We start from the raw sequence: 19,503 nt of genomic DNA on the forward strand, positions 1-19,503 counted from the left end.
TAATAAATGAATACATCAATTTTTAGTACAGAGAGACTGAACTTTGTGGGAAAATTGTATGTTATTTATTGTAATATATTATTTGAATGGAATGTTTATACTGCAGTATACATTCGGGAGGGGATTAGTGCCATCTGTGTGTCTAGTTCTCAGATAAATGATCAATAACAAAACCTTTAAGGAAGGGACCTTGAGGTGGTCGTGTTTTGATTCAATTATTTTCAAATGTCTTTAGATTCTCCAAATCCACTGCAGGTCTTTGCAGTTTTCTTCCACCTTTCTGCAACATTCTCTAAGAAGTATAAAATTACTTTAACAACTAAAATGCTGAGGAGTGGCACAAGGACACAGGAGCTGCTGAGGTGGTGCTAGGACTGCCCCAAGCACAGGGACCATACCCAGAGCAAGCTGCATCCCTCATGTCTAACCCCATGAAAATAAAGACTGAACTCTCCTGTCCCATGGAAGGGTTTTCTCTGCTCCTCATAGCCAGCTCATCCCAGAAACAGGGTGAGAGAAAGCATTAGTTTCCAGAAGAAGCAGCAAGGAAAAGCAGCAGGGAGTCATCCAAACAGAAAGCATCAACGCACCACTCACCTAGAGTTTACCTCTTCTACCCTACCTCCAGTCCTGTCCTGACATCCCCTTGCTTGGCTGCCACTTATTTCACTGTGAAAAATCTTGTTTTTAAGTCCACTGCAATACAGTTCTCGGTGCTGTCTGAGCCTCACATATTCAAAGAAGAAGATAAAGCACTTTTTGTTGTTGGATCCACATAACATATTAATAGTGTATCTAAATGCATAACTAAAGACCTAAAATTTTCACTTTGATGTACACCAGTACCTTACGGTTCTCTCATGGCATTGCATTAAATCATGAACTTCAGCACGCTTATAGGACAGGATTTTCAAATTTCCCTTGGAGTTTTAAATACTACACCACTCCTACACAAATTTCACAAGAACAGGCCTTTTAGATACAAGTCTAAGAAAACCAAGCAAGAACTTGATGTAACTTGTTTATCTGTACCAGGCAGTTTGGACATACTCACTATTTTATTAACTGTTAAATCATTTAGTCTGTGCACTACTACTACTGTTATGAGCTGGAAACACTAATTACAAGATTCTTGCAAGGGAAAAAGCAATATCTTTATGCTTTTTGACCTCTGATTTATCAGAGGTGGAGTGTGGCACTGTTTCAGCTATGGCTCCTCTAATTGTAATTTAGAGTATGTTTGCCCTGGTTTTCAATACAAAGAGAAATAAAACTGGGGCTAACATTTCAAATTTGCAACCAAAAGTGGTCATGGGATTTTAGGTTTTGTTTTAACATGGTGCTTAGAGAAGTAGTCTCTACCACCCTGGAAGGACGTGGAGTCAGAAACTGCAGTATACCAGCGGGAGGAATTTAAGATGAATAATTCTTTTGCTTTATTTTCCAAGTACGCTAGCTTTAATTTTAAGACCTTGGCACATCATACCAGACTACACAGTCTTTTGCAATAATAATTGTTTCAACTGCTAAATGGTAGTAATGCTAACATGCTGGATTAATATCCTAATGACTTCTGCTCTTCTGGTCCCTTTTTCACTCTTTAATAGATGAACAGGGAAAAGGGAGAATAGGGAACCGAAAGATGAAAAGCCCTCAGAGAGCTGGGTTTCTCTTGTTCTCATTTGAAAATTAAATTTTCAAGATGATAAAATAGTAGTCAACCCATGGCAGTTTCATATTTGGCACAGAGCTGTGAGTAAAGTGTGTAGCTCAGGAAAGGACTATATCCTCTTCATAAAGTTCCCACATGAGACATGGCCTAACTAAATAATGTAGATTTTGTATTTTAGTTTAACATATACCTTCAAAAAAGATGTGTCATCAAGGACATCTTGGTCATCAAGGACAGTCTTCCAGGACTCTGGTAACTACAGCAATACTCAGTAACTGAAGACTCCTGGAATAAATAAAGAGCCCATAAAAGACTTCATTTCTAACAGGTCTTGATTGTCATTAAGAGTTGCTGCTGTGCACAGGTCTGTTCTCTTTGGTCTGAGCTGTGAAGGTCTACTCAACCCCAACAGAGAATCTCAGATATTCAACTCCTGCAGTAGGCTTCAGTCAATATCCATGCCAATAATATGAGTCACCTAGCAACATCACTGCTGGGTGGGTTCTAGATTTAAGTACGTTATAAAGGAATTGCCCCATTCCCACATTCTTACTGAGGATGTGCACATGCAGAACTGATTTTAGTAGGTGAGATTTTCCAAGTGGTACTGCTGATCCACTTTAGAGCACGCCAAATATTTGTTTTTATGAAGTTGTATCAATTGGCGTCATTGTTTGGAGCAAGATTTTCATAGGTAACTTAGATATTTACATCTGAGCAGGTCATCCTACGTTCTCATTATAGCCAATGAAAAAAAAAGCATAATTCCTCTCACCTCTTAAAAGTTTAATTTTCAGATACAAAACACTGCACCCTAGAAGGGCTACTGAATATAAATGGAAGGCAAAAAAAATAAATATTTAATAGATATTAGCATTGCACACATCTACATTTAACAAAATTAATCTCTTCCCTGGAATTTCTCACATCATATTGGTGACTTTAATATCATTAGAAGTAGAAACTACTACTTTTAAATGGGTGGATTAAAATAGTTTTAAAATTGTGGTCCTCCTGTATTACATCCAACTTGAAAGGTTGTGATAAGTTAACCAAGTAAAAGGACCCTTTACAGTAAAAATATTCTTGGTTACAGACTGAGTTTGCCTTGGACACTGAATACAGTATAGAGATCATTGCAGCTGATTTACAGAAGAGTTATCATAAAAAACTTTGAAAAACAATCAGAATTTAAAACTCATTTAATGGAAGGATAATATGAGAATCAAACACTACACTAAGCATAAAGGATGCCTGGCTGTGCATGGATCTGAAAAAACTTTTAATTGTACAATGTATTCTCTTCCAGGTGTAAAGATTGCTCATCCAGGCTGCTTTGTGTTTGTTTTTTGTTGTTGTTGGTGGTGGTTTGTTAAGCTTCTAGCCTATGAGATTAATTAGCTGTTCATCAACCAAGATGCACATATGACATACTGCAAGAAGATAATATTGCTGCTTTGATGGCTTTTATATACAGGGTTTCTGACATTTGATATTTGCTGAATCCCATCTCTTCATTGCTTAGTTTCCATGCTAATGAGCAAATAGTCTTTATTTACATTACTCCTTCAAAAAATCCTGCAAGAAATTCCTGCACAGCATTTCTTTTCAGTGCAAACATTTCATTCCAGTACTTCAAATATCAATTTTGTATGCAACAAGTTATTCTCTAGCTTTCTGTGAATTTGAATTCATAATGCTTAGGTAAAATTCTTTGGTTTTCAGATGAACTTTTCCTTACAAGGCTTTGTTTGCCTAGTACCCTTCGCTGTGCACCTCCTCCTACCATCAGTGCATCTACATGTACATGTCCGAGGGGCAGCAATGATGTTGTTTAGTTAGTGCTAGTTTTAATCAAAAGACTTTGCAACCATTGTCTTCAGAAATCACATGGGTAACAGTTCAGAATACCACTGGTGTCTTTCACCACAGAAATACTGAGGAAAGTAGATGGCATAAAGGTTCTGAAGGAGCAAACAATTACGATTAGAGCTCACATCCCTGCATGTTCCAATTCTGTTTGAACCTCTTCTTTCTTTGGCAAGGCTCTTCTACAGAGACTTAAGTTAGATGTAACAATCCTTTTCTGAAGTAGTTTTAAATTTTATAGCTTCTGGTGTAGAATTTTGCTGCTTTCTTTTTGTGCATCTCACAAAGGAGAGACCATCACTTCCCCTGCTCCCCCCACACCCCTTCGGCATCCCTTGCAGTTTGATATTCCTTGGGTAAACTTTTGTGTTTAGTCTCTGCAAGCTTATCAGATGTAGATTTGAGGGAGGTGTGGATTGTAAACTTTTGTAATTTGTCAGTCTCACAGGAACAGAATAGTTGCTTTTGTTTGATTATAAATCTATTTTAAGCACTATTTGGGAAAAATTTCAAGTTTTTGCAGCTGTGTCATTTGTATATCTAGCTCCTTCTTCCTCCCAAATAAAAGATTATTTAAAAAATTAATATGCTAGTTATAGACAGGACATCAGAAATAACTACAAAACTGCAGTAAAATTGAGAGATCATACACTAGTAATGGCAACTTGGAGTGATTCTTTTAACAAGTGTCTTGGTTTTTCATGAGTGCCTACTCAAAATGAACACTATTGATCAATTAGCAACTACATGATAAGAATCCATTCATCTTATTCTGTACTATTTTTATATATTCAAATTTGTATTGGTTTTGTCTTTTGTACATTTTAGAGTATTTTATGAATCAACCAAAACTGGAAGTTAGAAGAAAAAAAAACTTAACTTTATGCTTGTCTGCATGAAAATCTGGATTAGCCTTCCAGACAGGACAGCTGGGACAAGGAACTCATACTGTTTTAAAACAGAGGTCATTCACATTATATAGGGATTTATACACCTAAGAATTTCTGCAGACAGAAAATTAAATCTATGCTACAGATCCTTGAATGGTGCACTAGAACAGCCAACAAAATTCACATGCATGACACTAATACTGTATTAAGCCTCAGCACTGGTATTTCTTTTGGTTACCTGCCAAGAGTAAGAGAGGAGTTCTTTTTACCTATGACACGCCCTTTCTGAGTTTTCCCTTCTCCTTCCTCTGAATCCTGAGATTAAATCTGCAGTGCCTTTCAGCATTCAGCTTTTTTGCCCCAATGTTGGTCTCATCAACTAGCTACAGCTAGAGACAGACTGCAAGGAGCATGAGCCAGCTTACCTACCAACACAGCTCCCAGGGTTAGGGCAGGAATTCCTCTACAGATCCCTCAAGCTAAGACAAACCACTTCAGCCCAAGCAAAAAAGTAAAAGATGAGCCAACATAAAAACAGTCTCTTACCTTTAGCATAAGGCATAATTTTAGGACTTCTGTGCATTTTGCGCATCAAGTTACCTACTATTGCAATCACTTAGCACACACAATACTCTTATTTGTTCCTGGCTTCTGTTACTTTGTCACATATGGCCCAGGTTTGTAACAGCATTGTCAAACAATTTGTTCCTGGACTGCTTGCAAACATGCAAAGTAGATGTTTTGCAGACCTTCTGAATCAGACACCTGTGGTCAAATAGCCTGTGCATGCAGGAGGCTAGTATAAGCCTTCCAAACCACTAATAGCACTTAAAATAAATTTCATTCTGTAAAACACATAATTGTAGATGTGGAACGTATGTTTATGCAAGTGCTCTGAAGCAGCAGTTTGAGTTCTTCTCAGGTTGATTGTATTTACCCTAGGCAGAAGCATTTTTCAAGCTGTTTGAAATAATTGGCAGCAAGCCCCATAAGAGTTACTCTAAGAATTAGATTGCTAAAACACAGTAAAATGCCCAAACTGATTTCCTAATAGCCTTCCAGCCAGCAGCCTAATTTTAACACCTCCCCTTGACCAGCAGCAATGACTGACAATGTGTAACTCTGGAGACTTGCCTCTTTCCACTCATAAAGACATATATAATTGTACATAGGTAGCCTGGAGCATTTCTTCCTCCCCCCTGAAAAGCAGCATACTGGCCTTAGCTTTTCCAGCTGGTTCATTCAGAAAACTTCCCCTTCCCCATCTAGCCCCCAAAAACCACCTGGTCCTAGCCAATTTCCCGTCCTCCCCTCCCAGCCAATTCCATCACCTGTCTCTGTACTTGCCCACCACAAAACAGGGACCAAACTGCTCCAGCTGAGCTTGGTCTACCCCATCATGCTCCTTACCTAAGCCAATCACCCAGAGCAGGAAGAAAGGCATTCAGCATACATTATTGTGACACCATTAATCATTACAATTGCTTTTAGTGAACAAAACACGCTGCAGAAACAGTATGCAGTAATGCTATTATCGTTTGTTTCATCTGCAGTGACAAGGCAGTATGACCTAACTGCAGCTTTCCTGTAGTTCATTTATTGTAGATATCACAGCTGCGATTTTGAAGAAGAGCCTTGGTAGTTTGAACATGCTGCTGACAAAAATAATATGTGAATTGTGACTTTAGTGTCCTAGCCAGCTTTTAAGATGAATTTATCCTCTGGTTATGTTTACTGAGATCTAAAATGTCTGCTTTTAATTTTATGTAATTGCAATACACATTGAAAGAGAAAGGGAAACTTCGGGGAATGTATGCAGGTGGATTCCTTCTCCAAATAGGACCAGACCACAAATGAAACAACCCTACTGTATAAATAAGCAGTGAATTCTTCATAAGAGAATATTTAGTATAGTGACTGAAAGGAAACTGGAGAGAAAAAAAAAAAAAAGAAAAGAAAACTTCTATAACGCTCATCTAATAATGGCTTTTCATTAAAATTGTGATGTCTTCTAGCCATTCATTACTTCTGAAATGATTTAAAACATATGGTGTAAGTTGCAGGTGTAGGAGTTACAATTCAAGTTATCAAGGAAAACAATATACAGACAGATACAAACAAATCACAACAGAAGAAAATGGCCTATTTCATCATTTACACAGGGCTGCTTTACATTGTTTTCTCATAAATACTAGCTCCTGTAACAACAGAAATTAGTTTCCCTCATAGAACAGTATTTTTAGAGGCAATCATATACCAATTAGTACTAATCAAGATCATAAAAAATAATTTAAAAAAAACATACAGAAAGCAACTCTCTAGAGCGAGAAATGGTGTAACATCAGTTCTACAAAGCATCTGTTTGCTTAATGGGTCGAATCACTGTCATGTCTGAGCTCCTCAAAACCATCCTGCCAGATAGGAAGGTACCAGGATCCACACACACAGTCTCTTGTAAACTGGCAAATGGGATAGAAGTAATAAAAGGGCCCATTCAATGCACCTCACTTATTTGTGTTCTTTTTCAATGGAGTTGGACATTGAACTATCTAATACTTTACACACAAAAGCAGCCATGCCTCAAGGACAGCAGATGTCTTTAAATACTGAGCAGTACATGTTTTCATGCTGTCCGAGAGCAGGATGAGGTCTGTGAGGAAGAAATTTTAAAATACTGCTTTTTAATACTTCATTGGTGGTGAGACAGTTTCACTGCCCACTTTCATGTCTCCAGATTGTGCTGCTATAAAGCCCAATGCTTACATGGACTCATACACTCAACCCGTTTTTTCAGACTTCATAAGACTTTAACAATGAAGTCCAAAACACTGGTTTTAAGCAAAGTGCTGCAAAGATTTGGATCATGTTACCTAAGAGATCTTCTTTTATCATATGTTGCTGATCACTTTTGACTTCAGATCACAAAATGTCTTCAAGCTAAAGACTAAGAGGGAAGTTGTGAGCTAAGCATATCCAGTGATGGACCCTTCAGATCTGAGTTTTGAGTTGTGCTTTCTCCTTTAAAGGGCCACATCCTGGAGATCTGTTTGGAACCTGCACAATCAAGTGTGTCCTTGGTGCACTGTCACCAGAAAAAAAAAAAAAGCGGGGGGGGGGTGGGATTCCTATTAGGGAAACTCAAGTCACCAGCAGCCCTGGAGCTAACATCCAGCAAGTAATACCCAGTTAAAAATATACCATAAGCTGATAACAAATGTCATAGCTCTTGGCCCAGGCAGCCAAACTGCTTAAAAAGAGGTCACAGAATGTGCTGATGCACTCAGCGACCTGACAGCAAATCTAACCCTGCCCTGGATAGAAAGGCTGGTCAGAGAGAGCAAGGTGCAGGAGATTATCAGTTCTTGTATACGCGTATATTGGAATGGAGTGAGAAGATGAATCTGTTTATTCAGAGAACAGAGAGATTATCAAGGAGAGTTGAACAGCATTTGTGGGGGGGTGGGGGGGGGAGATCTAATTATGAAAAAAATAAAAACAAGGAAAGGGAAGTAAAAAGATTCTAGCATCAAAAACACTAATTTGTTGGAAGAGGAATATCAGTCAGCAGGTTGGACTGCACACTGGGTGAGAAAGCAATGAGGAAGAGAAGTGGGAGGAATAATAAGAACAAAAAGCAGCAGCTAATGGGATAAGTTTTGTGAGAACAGGCCTAAAGAGTTAGAGATACGTATGCAAAAGTCCCTACCAGGCAGAGGTCTAATGGGGTGCGCTTAAGGGAGTGGGAGGTACACAGAAGCAAAATCTGACATTAAGTATTTACTCTGTCTATTGTCCAATGCTTTTACAGATATAACAGTATATAATTTCTTCTCATCAGACCCTGAACCCTTCACAGAAATTCAAGAAGGAACTTTTTAAAGTCATGATTTAAGTAAACACTCATAACATTAAAAGGCACCTCTTTAAAACAGATGTCACTATAGAGTTGTTGGGGGGGGGGGGGAGGGGGGTTGTTTTGTTTTGTTTTTTGTGCGTGTTTTTTTTGTTCTTGTTGTTGTTTTTTGACTTCCTAAACCCAAGGAACAGTGTGAAATTGACATAAAAGGCTAGAGAGAAAGATCTCTTTGCTAAAAGGTAGCTTAAACCAGAAGCTTCTTCCAAGATGTAAAGCCACGTCAGTATTATGCACTCCAAGTCACTCAGCAGGCTGTCAGCAGTGAGAGACCTATTTTATTAAGAGATATCCCTGAAGACTACAGAAGTACCTGAAACACCGCAAAACACTTATTTATGTTTTTATATTTTACAATGATCACAGAGAAAAGCCTTCCCTGGTTTCTAGGTCTTAGGCAACAAATTTCATCCAGTTTTGCAAGGAGATCTAAAATTCTCTCCTGCAGATGCTCCAGTGAACCTGCAGAGCAAAGTAACAAATGCCAGGCCTTATTCACAGCCATGTAATCCTACTTACTCCCGAAGAGGAAGCAACACATACAATGGAGATCAAAAGTACTTAGAGATAGAGGCCCAGCTCCCTAGAGAAAAATGAACAGCAGAAGAAATGCTCTGAGGCATGAAACAGCCAAAAGAACAACTACAGAAACTACATAAAGCCAGAGTCCAACAGAGTTTGGGTTTTGGCATTAACAAAGAGGTTAAACAGTTGAAAAAAAAAATCTTGTTAAACACCTGTTCCTTCTGTTTCCTGCTGTTGCATCCAAATGTTATTTAAATTCTGTTCTTTCCTGAATTAGTTTTCAAATTGCAGTATCATGTCAGCTTCACAGTCAGTATCTTGCTGCTTCTTTTATTCATTCCAGAAGCAACTGTTTTTATTAACAGCTGGCTACACTTAGTGTTTCATTCCTTCACCTATATACAAATATATATATATATGTATTTATTAGCCCTTTAAGGATTTTCTTTATCAACTACACTGTCTAGATAATTCTTTAACACTTCGGGTACTTTAACACATTATCCCTGTTCCAGTGAATGACGAGGACCAATATTCACGTAATAGAAAAGTATTTACAAAGTATTCACTTAAACTGCTCAGAACAAAAGCATCCTTAAAAATAAAAAATAAAAAAATAAAAGAGAGAGAGAGAGAAAAGAGGTTTTCTGTGTTTTGCCTTCTGCTAAAAAGCACTAGAGAAAAAGAGGGTGCAGTGTTCTCAGGATGCTGAAAATGACCAGGTCCTCTAATCAGCCATCAAAGCATTTACTGTAAACAACACAGAAGGACGTAGCTTGCACTGTGCTTGGTTTTTGAGAGGACAGGCTATGAGTCAGGGTGCGCCCTAAAGACAGGAAGGAGGACAGGGATGAAAATAAAAGCCCTAGGAAATTGCATGTTGCTTTTGTCTGTTCCCACCCACTTTTCACCCTCAATGTTCCTTCTTCCAGTCATTTTTTCTCTCCCACTTCTATCAGCTTCCCTTGAAAGCTCTGCTCTTACCAGCAGCATCCACCCTTGCTTGCACCTATCCTCCTCCCAGTCCTTCCTGTGTAGCTGGAGCCAGCTGCTCTATTTTATCATCAACCCTTCCCTTAACCTACCATGCAAACCTCTTAGGAGGAAACAATAAGCATAATTAGTCAAACCCTGCTGCCAAGCTCCTTAACTGTAAACCTTGCCTCAAGTGCTGCCTCAACCAGAGTGCAGTGCGTCTTCCTCCTGCAAAAGCACCCGTATGCCAGTGGGTTTTGTTAACAGAAATCCTAAGAGTTCTGCTGCACCCATCAATAAATCTTAGTTCGTAGAGCAGCATCAGCTACAGGCATACATGAAGCCAGCACTGCAGCTTACATGCTCGGCTTCCAAGTCTGCCAGTGCTGGAGCCCCAGAAGTTTCAAATGTGCAGGGGGTCCCTGACCTCTCTCCTATTTTCCATGCAACAGTCAGAGTAGCAGATACAACTCTCACCAGACTTTCCTCCGTGCCCTACCACCATCCTTCTCCTCTGCCTCCTTCTGCTGTGTCTCAGACAGACTTGTCCCTCATCCTTGGGATTGGGAATCTCGACTTTATCTCTGCCGCTAACAAGCCTTGAGCATATTCTGCCTCAAATGTTACTGTCTTCAGTACTAGCCAAGGCACTAACCAACTGCAATGGCCTTTCCCACAGCATAAACCCTGCCTGGGACTGCCTTCATCTAGCCATGTGGGCCCTGTGGTATTTAGGAATAAACTTATTTCCCCAGGCACTTCAGTCATAATCCATAAACCCAACACTAGCATTAACCATATCCTCAGCTATACACACACTATTCCATGGCTAGTTATAAACAATCTGTCTCATCTTCGCCATTCCTCATCCAAACTCTTCTTGTCCTGCATAATCAAGAAGTGAACTCCTCTCTTCCACCTTGGCTTTTCTCATCTGCTAAACATAATCCTAAACTAAATATAACTGTATAGATACCACAGCAGTCCATGCTCATCCCAGTGCTTACCAGAATGAATTGCTTCATCTAGCAACAACTTACGTTATAACAGGCCCTGCTGGGTCTAACAGCAACAAAATCTTTTCTGATCTCCAGTCCAGTGCCTTAATCTTAGCCTTAGGGCCAACCTTGATATTAACAACACTGTAGCAACCATTCCTTGACCTAGAATTAATGATGAGTCTTAAGAACAGACATCTTTTATTGAGTTAAGGGCCTTGAAAGACTCAACGATAAAACTTTTTCTTCCTATCATCTCAGACAGCCGTTACAGAGACAGCCCTAATCCTGTCTTTGTCTGGGGGCCTCCTAGAAACCATTAGTCATTTCTAAATTAATTGGGGGGTGGAGGAGGATCGTCTATGTGAATAACAATATAAGTCACATCCACACAGATTTAGTAGGGTGCTGCAAAAACCTACCTGTTCAGATCCTAAGCCTTCCAACTCCTTGTGCAGGAATCAGATTGCTCCAAATTAATCACTCACTATTACCAGAGCACCTGCATAATCTGCCCCTTCAGGCTTCTAGAAAATCCAGCAAAAAAAAGTAATGCTCTATAGTATGACCTCACTGAAAATACACCTGTTTGCCACTTAGCACGTTCTGAATGATTGCTCCTCCTCCATTTGCCCCCTCCCACCACTGCCATTCTGGTAACCAGCAACAAATTTTGCTCTGCAGTTCCTTATCTCCAAAACCTTAACCTTAAGCTCAGCCCTGACTGATGCAGGATGGCATCTATGTCCTGTATTAGCAGCAGTCAATGGCTTCAGCTAAACTCAAATCTGGTTACACTTCAGCTAAGGGCTAGCAGGATCCCTCTTGTTTTTGTTCTAACTCTTGCCCTGGTGAGGTAGCTCAAGAAGAACAAGCCCAGGAGGGCAGGGAAAGATCTCGGCTCATCTCACTCCTTCCTAGGCAAATAAGCTGCCAAGGGCACGCTTTGGCTGGTGTGCTCCATGTTGCAATCCCCACAAACAGATCAGATGCTGACCGAGATGGAAATGACAGCACTGCTAGGAGCAGTCCCAGAACAGTTCCAGTCTTCAAACAAAACACCCTGGGGCTAGTGCCAGACCTCCTCTGCATCACAGGAGGTGACAGCAACTATCACGTCACACATTTCTGAAAACACACACAACCAGGTGTTCAGGTCTTGACAGGTGCCACGTTGACTAAAAGAGGCTCCAAACAACAGGGCCTGTCTTCAAACACTAGTTTCATTCCTGTTTAAAGCTTCTTGCTTAGGGAGTTTGCTATTCTAAGACTGATAGCCTGAAATGTGACACACAAAAGGGGTGGGGGGGGGGGGGGGGGTGGAACGCTCCATTAGTATTTTTCTCCTGCTTACTCAGGCTTGCAGTCAGTCCTCAACTCTTCAGTCAGGATAAGATGACCTTTGCTTAGACCCTACTTCTTCTAGTCTAAATTAACTACCATGCTCCAACTCCTAAAACTATTTTAAAATGTAGGGAAAAAGGTTTTCCAGGAAGGGAAGCATTGCTCATGATTGACAAGTAAACAGTTGTGTCTTCAGGAGCCAAGGAGGAGGGTGTGAGCCTGAGATTTAAGAGAGGAAAATAATGAGATAAAACACTTCTCTGCTTTTTCATTATACATCCAGTTTTCTTAAAGATGTTTTTCTCTGTGGGAATATGAAACTGTGAGATGGTCTGCATATTGCCCTCTTTCCTCACAGCTTTTATCTGAAATTTTGCAGCACCCAGTCTTGGCTTCAAATTCTTGAATTGTCTATAAACAACAGTGGAAAAATTATGATGGAGTGAGTGCAATACATTTTTCATAAAAATATAGAAGAAAATATACTCTTACCCCAAACAATATGCTCTATAGGCACTTATATATTTTCAGTATAAAATTGATTTAGCTAATCCTCTGCATGTACACTGTGTACTTAAAATCAATTGCATTTTTTCCGCTTTCAAATGTTCAGATTTTGAAGACTGATTTTCCAATTACCTGTACATTCCCACCATTTTTAATGTAAATGGATGTTGATGACAATGAAAGATTTGTTTTCCATATGCTGTAAAGGAGTGAGAAATCCTATATCAATTATAGTTGATGATAGTAGATTTGCCTGTCTTTATCCCATCTACTGAAAATGGACACTTCATTCAATCCTCATGTCCTTTTTTGACCTCTTTTTCTTACCTGTTTAATTCATCAGTAATGGCAGAAAATGCAATGTTATTAACATTGTAATTGTATACTTTGAAGAACATTTATCACTTTGTTACAGATTTTGTGTATTCTGCCATTAACATATCAACAGATTTGCTTAATTCCTTTAAAATGTTTGACCTATTGTTACTATTTATAATGTATAACTTCTTCAAGATATATTTAAAATTGGTGAGTTTTAGGTCCTAAAAGTTTCTAATAAGGCGATAGCACTTTTATAGGTCTTGTAAGCTGATCAAAAATGCTCTTTCTTCCCTTTCTTTATTGTTAGATGCTTAGTTTCTCAGATGTGTTACATATAGTAAATCGGTGAGATATATCTTGAAATTCCCAACTTTTCTGTAATATACATCTGCTCCAGAGAAGTGGTAAGTCTACCCTAAAACGTTCAGCTGCAAATGCGTCAGCCTGAACTTAGGAATTACAAACTGGGGACAGCAACTCATTATCTCACAACAGGCTAGCTTTGTGGAGTCATTTTTTTCTACATTAAACAGCTCTGAGAGAAAAAGTTGAGGCACTGGGGGTTTTATTTTGCTCTTCTCTGAAGGAGGACACAGGCCCCAGTCCAGCAACTATAATCACATCAGCAAGCCTAGACACTATAGTAGGAGAATCACCAGCTTCTACAAGAATTTGTTACCAGTACAAAGATCTGCTGATGTGCATCCAGCTGCTGTGCCAGAGCTTTACTCTAGAAGTTTGGAGCTGAGTAGTATTCAGATACATAAGACTCAGGGAACTTTGCACATCTTGAGAGTCTGGATTTTTTTCCCTGTATATTCACAACAGTGTCAATCATAAGGTAAAAACCTGAAGGTGTTTTTCTGTAAGCCTGAAACTTAAGGCACAGAGACATTTTAACAAAGTTGGCTTAGCTTGGGCAAAGATTTTCAGTTATCATAGACATATTCCTTGCTTATGTGTTGAGTCCCATTCCATATTAGCCTATAATTTTTAATAAAATGAAGTAAATCTAGCCTTCTTTACAGCGGGGGAAATCTTCAGAAAAAGCAGGTGTTGCTCTATCATTCACCTTTTTCTTGGAATTTGCCAAGATAGGCTCAAGTGTGCATAGGTACCCCCACCTACTCTAACAAGGAAAAAAATAATGTTTCTTTAGACACACTGATCTCTGGCTGATCTGAGGAGTACGTATGTGTGAATTTATTTAAGCAAAGAGAAACCAGATGAGGTGCAATTGGCCATCCTTAACATTAAAAAAAGTACTCAGTTTCTGGTCCATAGTAAAAGAGAGCATAGGAAAACTTCAAGTCTTTCCACAGAGAATGGATAGCAGATAGTGCAGTTGTCTCAGCTGTCAGAGGTGAGGTGGCCCATGGAGAAAAGGAGAAACAAGGCAGTTTTTACTCATAGTAAATGGTTAACCATCAAGAATTTGTAGCCTGTAGTTGGAAGTTGAATGGGCAATTGTTTGTGTCTGAGAAGAAATAATAGCAGCAACGGTCTGTAACTTAAACTGGAATAACCATGCCAGTTCAGATTTGTGCTTCATCTCTAATCAAAAACAGGCAGAATGCTAAGCTGGCCTCCCTAAACTGGAGAAGGATAAGGAAGAGGAGGGCATTTTATGTACTTGGCACTAGAAAATGAATTACTTGGTTTTTGAGCTCTAAGACTTCATTTTTTAAACTAAACCATCCTGTGAAGCATAGGCAGTTTTACTGAATAGAAGAATGTGATTTAGTACATGATTAGGTGAAAGACCTTGGAAAGCTTGTCCCTGAAAATATTTTAATTCAGATAAAATCCAGGCATCTTTACCTAAATCTGTAATCTACCTGATACATTTTGCCTCCTCAACATAAAAGAAAGCTAGATATTTCTCACTTCACTCTCTTTTCGAGAGAGCAAATATAACCAATGCACACTTTTCAAAATTCTCCAACTTAAATAGCACTAAAAATAATTTATTCATAAAAGAATTTCTACTTTATCCTTATATAATTACAAACATCTCTATAATGTTCTCAAATGCATCAACAAACACCCTTTGTGTAGAAAGTTAACAAGTGATTTATCACTGCATATAAAAAGTTTAGGCTTGAGATTTAAGCTCAGACAGGCTGGCTAATTTTTCTAAACTGCTGCAGCTTTTGGGTATGACTTCAAATTGCTGCAATGAAATATAATTTTGCAGAATGGAGAGGAATTCTTTGGCTGCACACCACCATTAAATAGATCTGGTTTTGAAAGGAGAGATGGTACCTCTGAAAATGGCATACTTTGAGCTGTATTCATCGGGACCCTACAAACACCAGTCAATTTTGAAAATAGAGTAGAGACTGACATCATTAAATTACCCAAATCATATCTTATCTTTCTTTCACAGAAATAATTGCACTTACAGATATGCATTTTGTGTTAATCCATATGAGTTGTCGTGATGTATCCTTCTGGTACGTTCTCACAACTTTGAGGAAACTCTGGTGAGATATTGTTTTGGCTGAGGGAGAGTTTCCGCGCTGGTCGCATTCTGCTCAAGTACTCCTCCCTGGCAGCAGCTCTCTACATTTGCTCCAACGCCAACCCAACAGTGCAGAAAAACAGATCAAAGAAAGATGGAAATATTCCATGCTTAGGCTGGCCAAAGCCATTTGTCTTCAAAAAATACTCATAAAGAAAGCTATCCAAGTCAATGAAAGGTAATAGAAATGCTTCCCATGACCTTTTATGCTAGGTCAACAGGGTATGTACTTGCCTTCTACAGAAGAAAAATACTACCTTCAGCAGGCTCCACTGCTATTTCTATGCCCCCACACAGGAAATTTTCCACAAAGACTATTTGGACAGCAGCAACTGTACTGGAAAGAAAGCAGGTAAAGAATCCGAGTAGGCTTTGGAAAGCCACTGTGTTGTTCAATACCCCAAACTTTGTTAGCACAGATTAACCAACAGCAGAGTCATTATCAGTGGCTTCGCAACTCACTGGGAGACAAAGTTAGCAGCAAGGCTTTATTTTTTCCAAGAACTTTCTCTAAGCCCAGCATCACCAACAGCTATACATTAAAATAGAGGCACCATTCCAGGAAAGGTTGAGCTATACGACCACTTTGGTAAAAGATTAGTACATAGGACTCAAATGCTGCCTGCTAAAAAGGTATGCACTTCTGCTATGTAAGATATTGCTCTGTCAGCACAAAGAGAGACAGCACACTTATCATACCTCTTATACTAGTCAAGAAATAGCATATACATTTTAAAATACTAGGCACTGTCCTCATGAATTGTTTCTTGTCCACTATTCAGTGCCTTTCTCACTGGAAGTACTCTGAGTAAGTGACCAAAAGAATCTAAGTCATTTTAGTAACATTGCTTTCACAGAGAGATACTAGTGTTTATCATGAGTTCAGATGATCAAGAACCAAAATGTTACATCAACAACTCTGCTTAATACAACTGAGACTTTATTTTCCTTTCATTTTGAGAACAAAGCATTTAATTCTTTCCTTAATTAAAATCATGGGTTGCTTTCCAAAAAAAAAAAAAAATTCTTCACTCAAAAAGGTCAAAATATGGTATAGGATAGGAGGAACAGAGAGAAGTAAAACTTTGGCTATAATTTTGTTGATAGGTTAGACAAGGAGGTTGTTTTACTCTTTTTTTTTTCCTTATCTTTAGTAATTAAGGTAGAAATTGAAACAAAACAACAACCAAATCCTTTCTCCTTTAAAATGAACTTCAAGCTCTTCTTCAGCCTTAATCAAGAAATAGTCCTTTCCAGTTTCCTGATTTGCCAAGGTTTGACAGACAAGTCCTGAAAATTGTGACAAAAATCTGTGTTTTTCATTAGATGTCTGAAGATAATTAAATTCCCTCTGGCACAGTCCTGCCATATTTTGAAACTGCTGAGTCACTTTTTTGTCTCATTGCAAGGCCTGAAGAAAGCAGGCTTTGAAAGAAAAAATTCCTTTTTAAAGAAAATGAAAGGGCATTAACTTCTTTCCTCCGCATATGCAGTTTACTGAGGAATGATCCATTCAGAGAACAGCAAAGCAATTCTGACTACTTGGTCTTGTTTATTTTGCCTTACCTCCTTAGACTTCAACCCATCAAGGAACGTTAGGGCTAATAAAAAGATACAAAGTGTCCTTCCAAGTAGTCCATGGCTTCACATGTGAGCTTTTAGGTTCTTTATTATATAACATTTATCTTTATGAGAGAAAGTTCTCTCAGTCATGGTTAATTAACGTCTGGGACCCAAAATTGTTTTAAGTGTGTATCTATTACTCTGATTTGTGTTTCATAATTGATTTGTCTTGAAGCAAAACAAAGGGAAATGCAAGCTGACATAATTTTGTTCTATTGCTATTTATGTAATTCTTTAAATATATTAATTAAATTACTACCCGTTGTTGACATTAAGTAACAGTAATATTTGCAGATGATTGGGTCTTGCACTTATTACCATTACTATTTCCATACTCACAGGATGTACTCCTATGGAATATGTAAAGATCAACAACAGTACTGCAAAGTGACAGAAACAAAAAAAAAATGGTGGAGCAGGAAAATATAATTCCACAATTGCAACCTAGCTTTTTTTTAGGTCAGAAATTATTCCTATCTATTTATATATTCTCCTTCTCTTGTGGTTTCATGAACCAACTAATTCTGTGTAGGCCTCATGGCAGAAATGGATCTTTGGGAATGATGTTCAATAGAAAAGTTAGTTTTTCAGTATGTTCAACAAAGATCTATTTTCTTTTGCCATAAGATAGCGACAGATGTGGAAGCCAGGCTAACTTTCTGGAGCAGCAGAGGTAGAAGGAAAGCATTCATGCCATACAAATAAAGACAGGTGGGGCAACCTTATCTTTCTGCTTCTCCTGCCCATCCCTGCTTTAAATCCTCATCTGCAATTAGTGATGACATGTTCTAATCCTCTTTATACAAATCATTTGAGGATTGTGGCTTCACATGGGAAATATCAGGGGAAGAAAAACTGCAGACAAAAATCCTTCTTTCTAACATAAGCATTTGATAACGTAACAGGAAGAACTGGAAAAAATAATAATAATAATAAATAAAAATTTTGAAGGAAGGTTTGTTTAGAACTAAATATTGAGATTCGAATATCTCAATAAATATTGAGATTAGATTGAGATCTTCTTTGAGGATGCAATGTATGCCTGCAAATCTCATTTCATATAGAAATAGTCATCCCTGGGAGTTGCTATCATTCTTTTTCAGTAATAAAAGAATTAATGATAATAATCAGCTTTGTTTCTACAGTTGAATGGTAGCCTAAAAACTGTCAACAAAAATTGCTCACAAAGATGACCATCTACCCACTTAACCCTTCACTCACTGGTCATTTTCATTTTTTCTGCAGTCTTCCTCATCACCAGATGTCAAAGGTTTCATTTATTTTTATGGCAATTAACATTTGAAAGGGATTTATTTATACACAGATAATGTCATGTAGCACTAGATCCTCAGCTTCAAGCTCAGAAATACTTACTGTGGTCAGATAAATTATTGTTTTATTATTATTATACCTATACAAAGTAAACACATTTTGAGAATATTTATTTTTCTTTCAGTTGAGGCAGGGAGTTTATGACATTTGAACATAGGCTCTTCTTTCCTATTTTATGCATTTGCCTTCTGGTCACTGTCAACCCCTGCAGTTAGAATAAAAAATTCCTCTTTATTGTACTGTCAGTGTGCTGTCATTACTGTGGACTTTTTCTTCTCCTGGAAGGCTGCTTTGTAAGTTGTTTTTGAAAAGCTATACTTCTGTGTCTGGGATTTGTACAACTGTACTGATCCATCATTTTCTGGCGTATCCAATGCAGTCACTGTAAATTTGGAGTAAAATAGTTCCCATCCAGCTAAGGACATCAAGCCATTCTGGGACATATTATCTACTTCTAAGTCCTTGCCCCTTTTATACAGGGAAAACAAACAGCTCAAGATCACAGATTGATTTCTGTTTGCCTTTGCACTAAGGCTGTCATTTTCGGTATTTGAACCTAGTTCTTCTGTACTATAGCAAATGGTGCTGCCAGTTGAGCTCTTTTAAAACAGCTGTTAAATTCATGTAAAGCTGATTTTTTCCAATAATTATCTTAGCACAAGATACTATTTAAAAAGTCTGATTTAGCATCCTCCACAGAATAAGAAAAGATCCACGCATTTCACAGGACTTTTTCCATTGTTTTTCACAAGATCAAAGCCCTCACAATATCGATGCCATTACTAGGACAAAAGCGTTGGAATTGATAGCTCTGCTTTTTGGTTACAGGCAGATTTCAACAAGAGGTAATAAACATTCAGACCTGAAGCAAAAGAACTGTGAGGCTTGAAAAGCAATGGAAGTAATGAATATGCTTCAGAGATGGAGTCAGGTCCAGAATTACTTCTGTTGCAGGAACCACCTCCTTAAAGGCAGTTGCTGTTATGCATAAATTGAGATCATTGGCATTT

The 19,503-nt window shown here is 38.4% G+C and overlaps 1 protein-coding gene and 1 long non-coding RNA gene across 7 annotated transcripts in view; one reads left to right on the plus strand and one right to left on the minus strand.

The window, feature by feature from the left end:
- The window catches only part of LOC106040061 (uncharacterized), a 38,592-nt gene extending 26,709 nt beyond the window's left edge, over positions 1-11,883 (minus strand). For 2 of the 5 annotated variants that reach the window (XR_010833265.1, XR_010833262.1), the window contains exons 1-3: positions 11,265-11,882; positions 1,863-1,957; positions 598-726 (exon numbers count right to left, since the gene is read on the minus strand). This is a non-coding gene — a long non-coding RNA (uncharacterized lncRNA). Of the gene's footprint in view, positions 1-597; positions 727-1,862; positions 1,958-5,368; positions 5,819-11,264 lie in introns of those variants that run through there. The other 3 variants (XR_010833260.1, XR_010833263.1, XR_010833264.1) reach the window with 3 other exon arrangements.
- HTR1F (5-hydroxytryptamine receptor 1F) overlaps positions 1-19,503 on the plus strand; it is a 116,303-nt gene that overhangs the window by 30,741 nt on the left and 66,059 nt on the right. The gene's annotated exons all lie outside the window — the stretch shown is intronic.

Source organism: Anser cygnoides, chromosome 1 (genome assembly GCF_040182565.1).
Source record: "Anser cygnoides isolate HZ-2024a breed goose chromosome 1, Taihu_goose_T2T_genome, whole genome shotgun sequence".
NCBI lineage: Eukaryota > Metazoa > Chordata > Aves > Anseriformes > Anatidae > Anser > Anser cygnoides.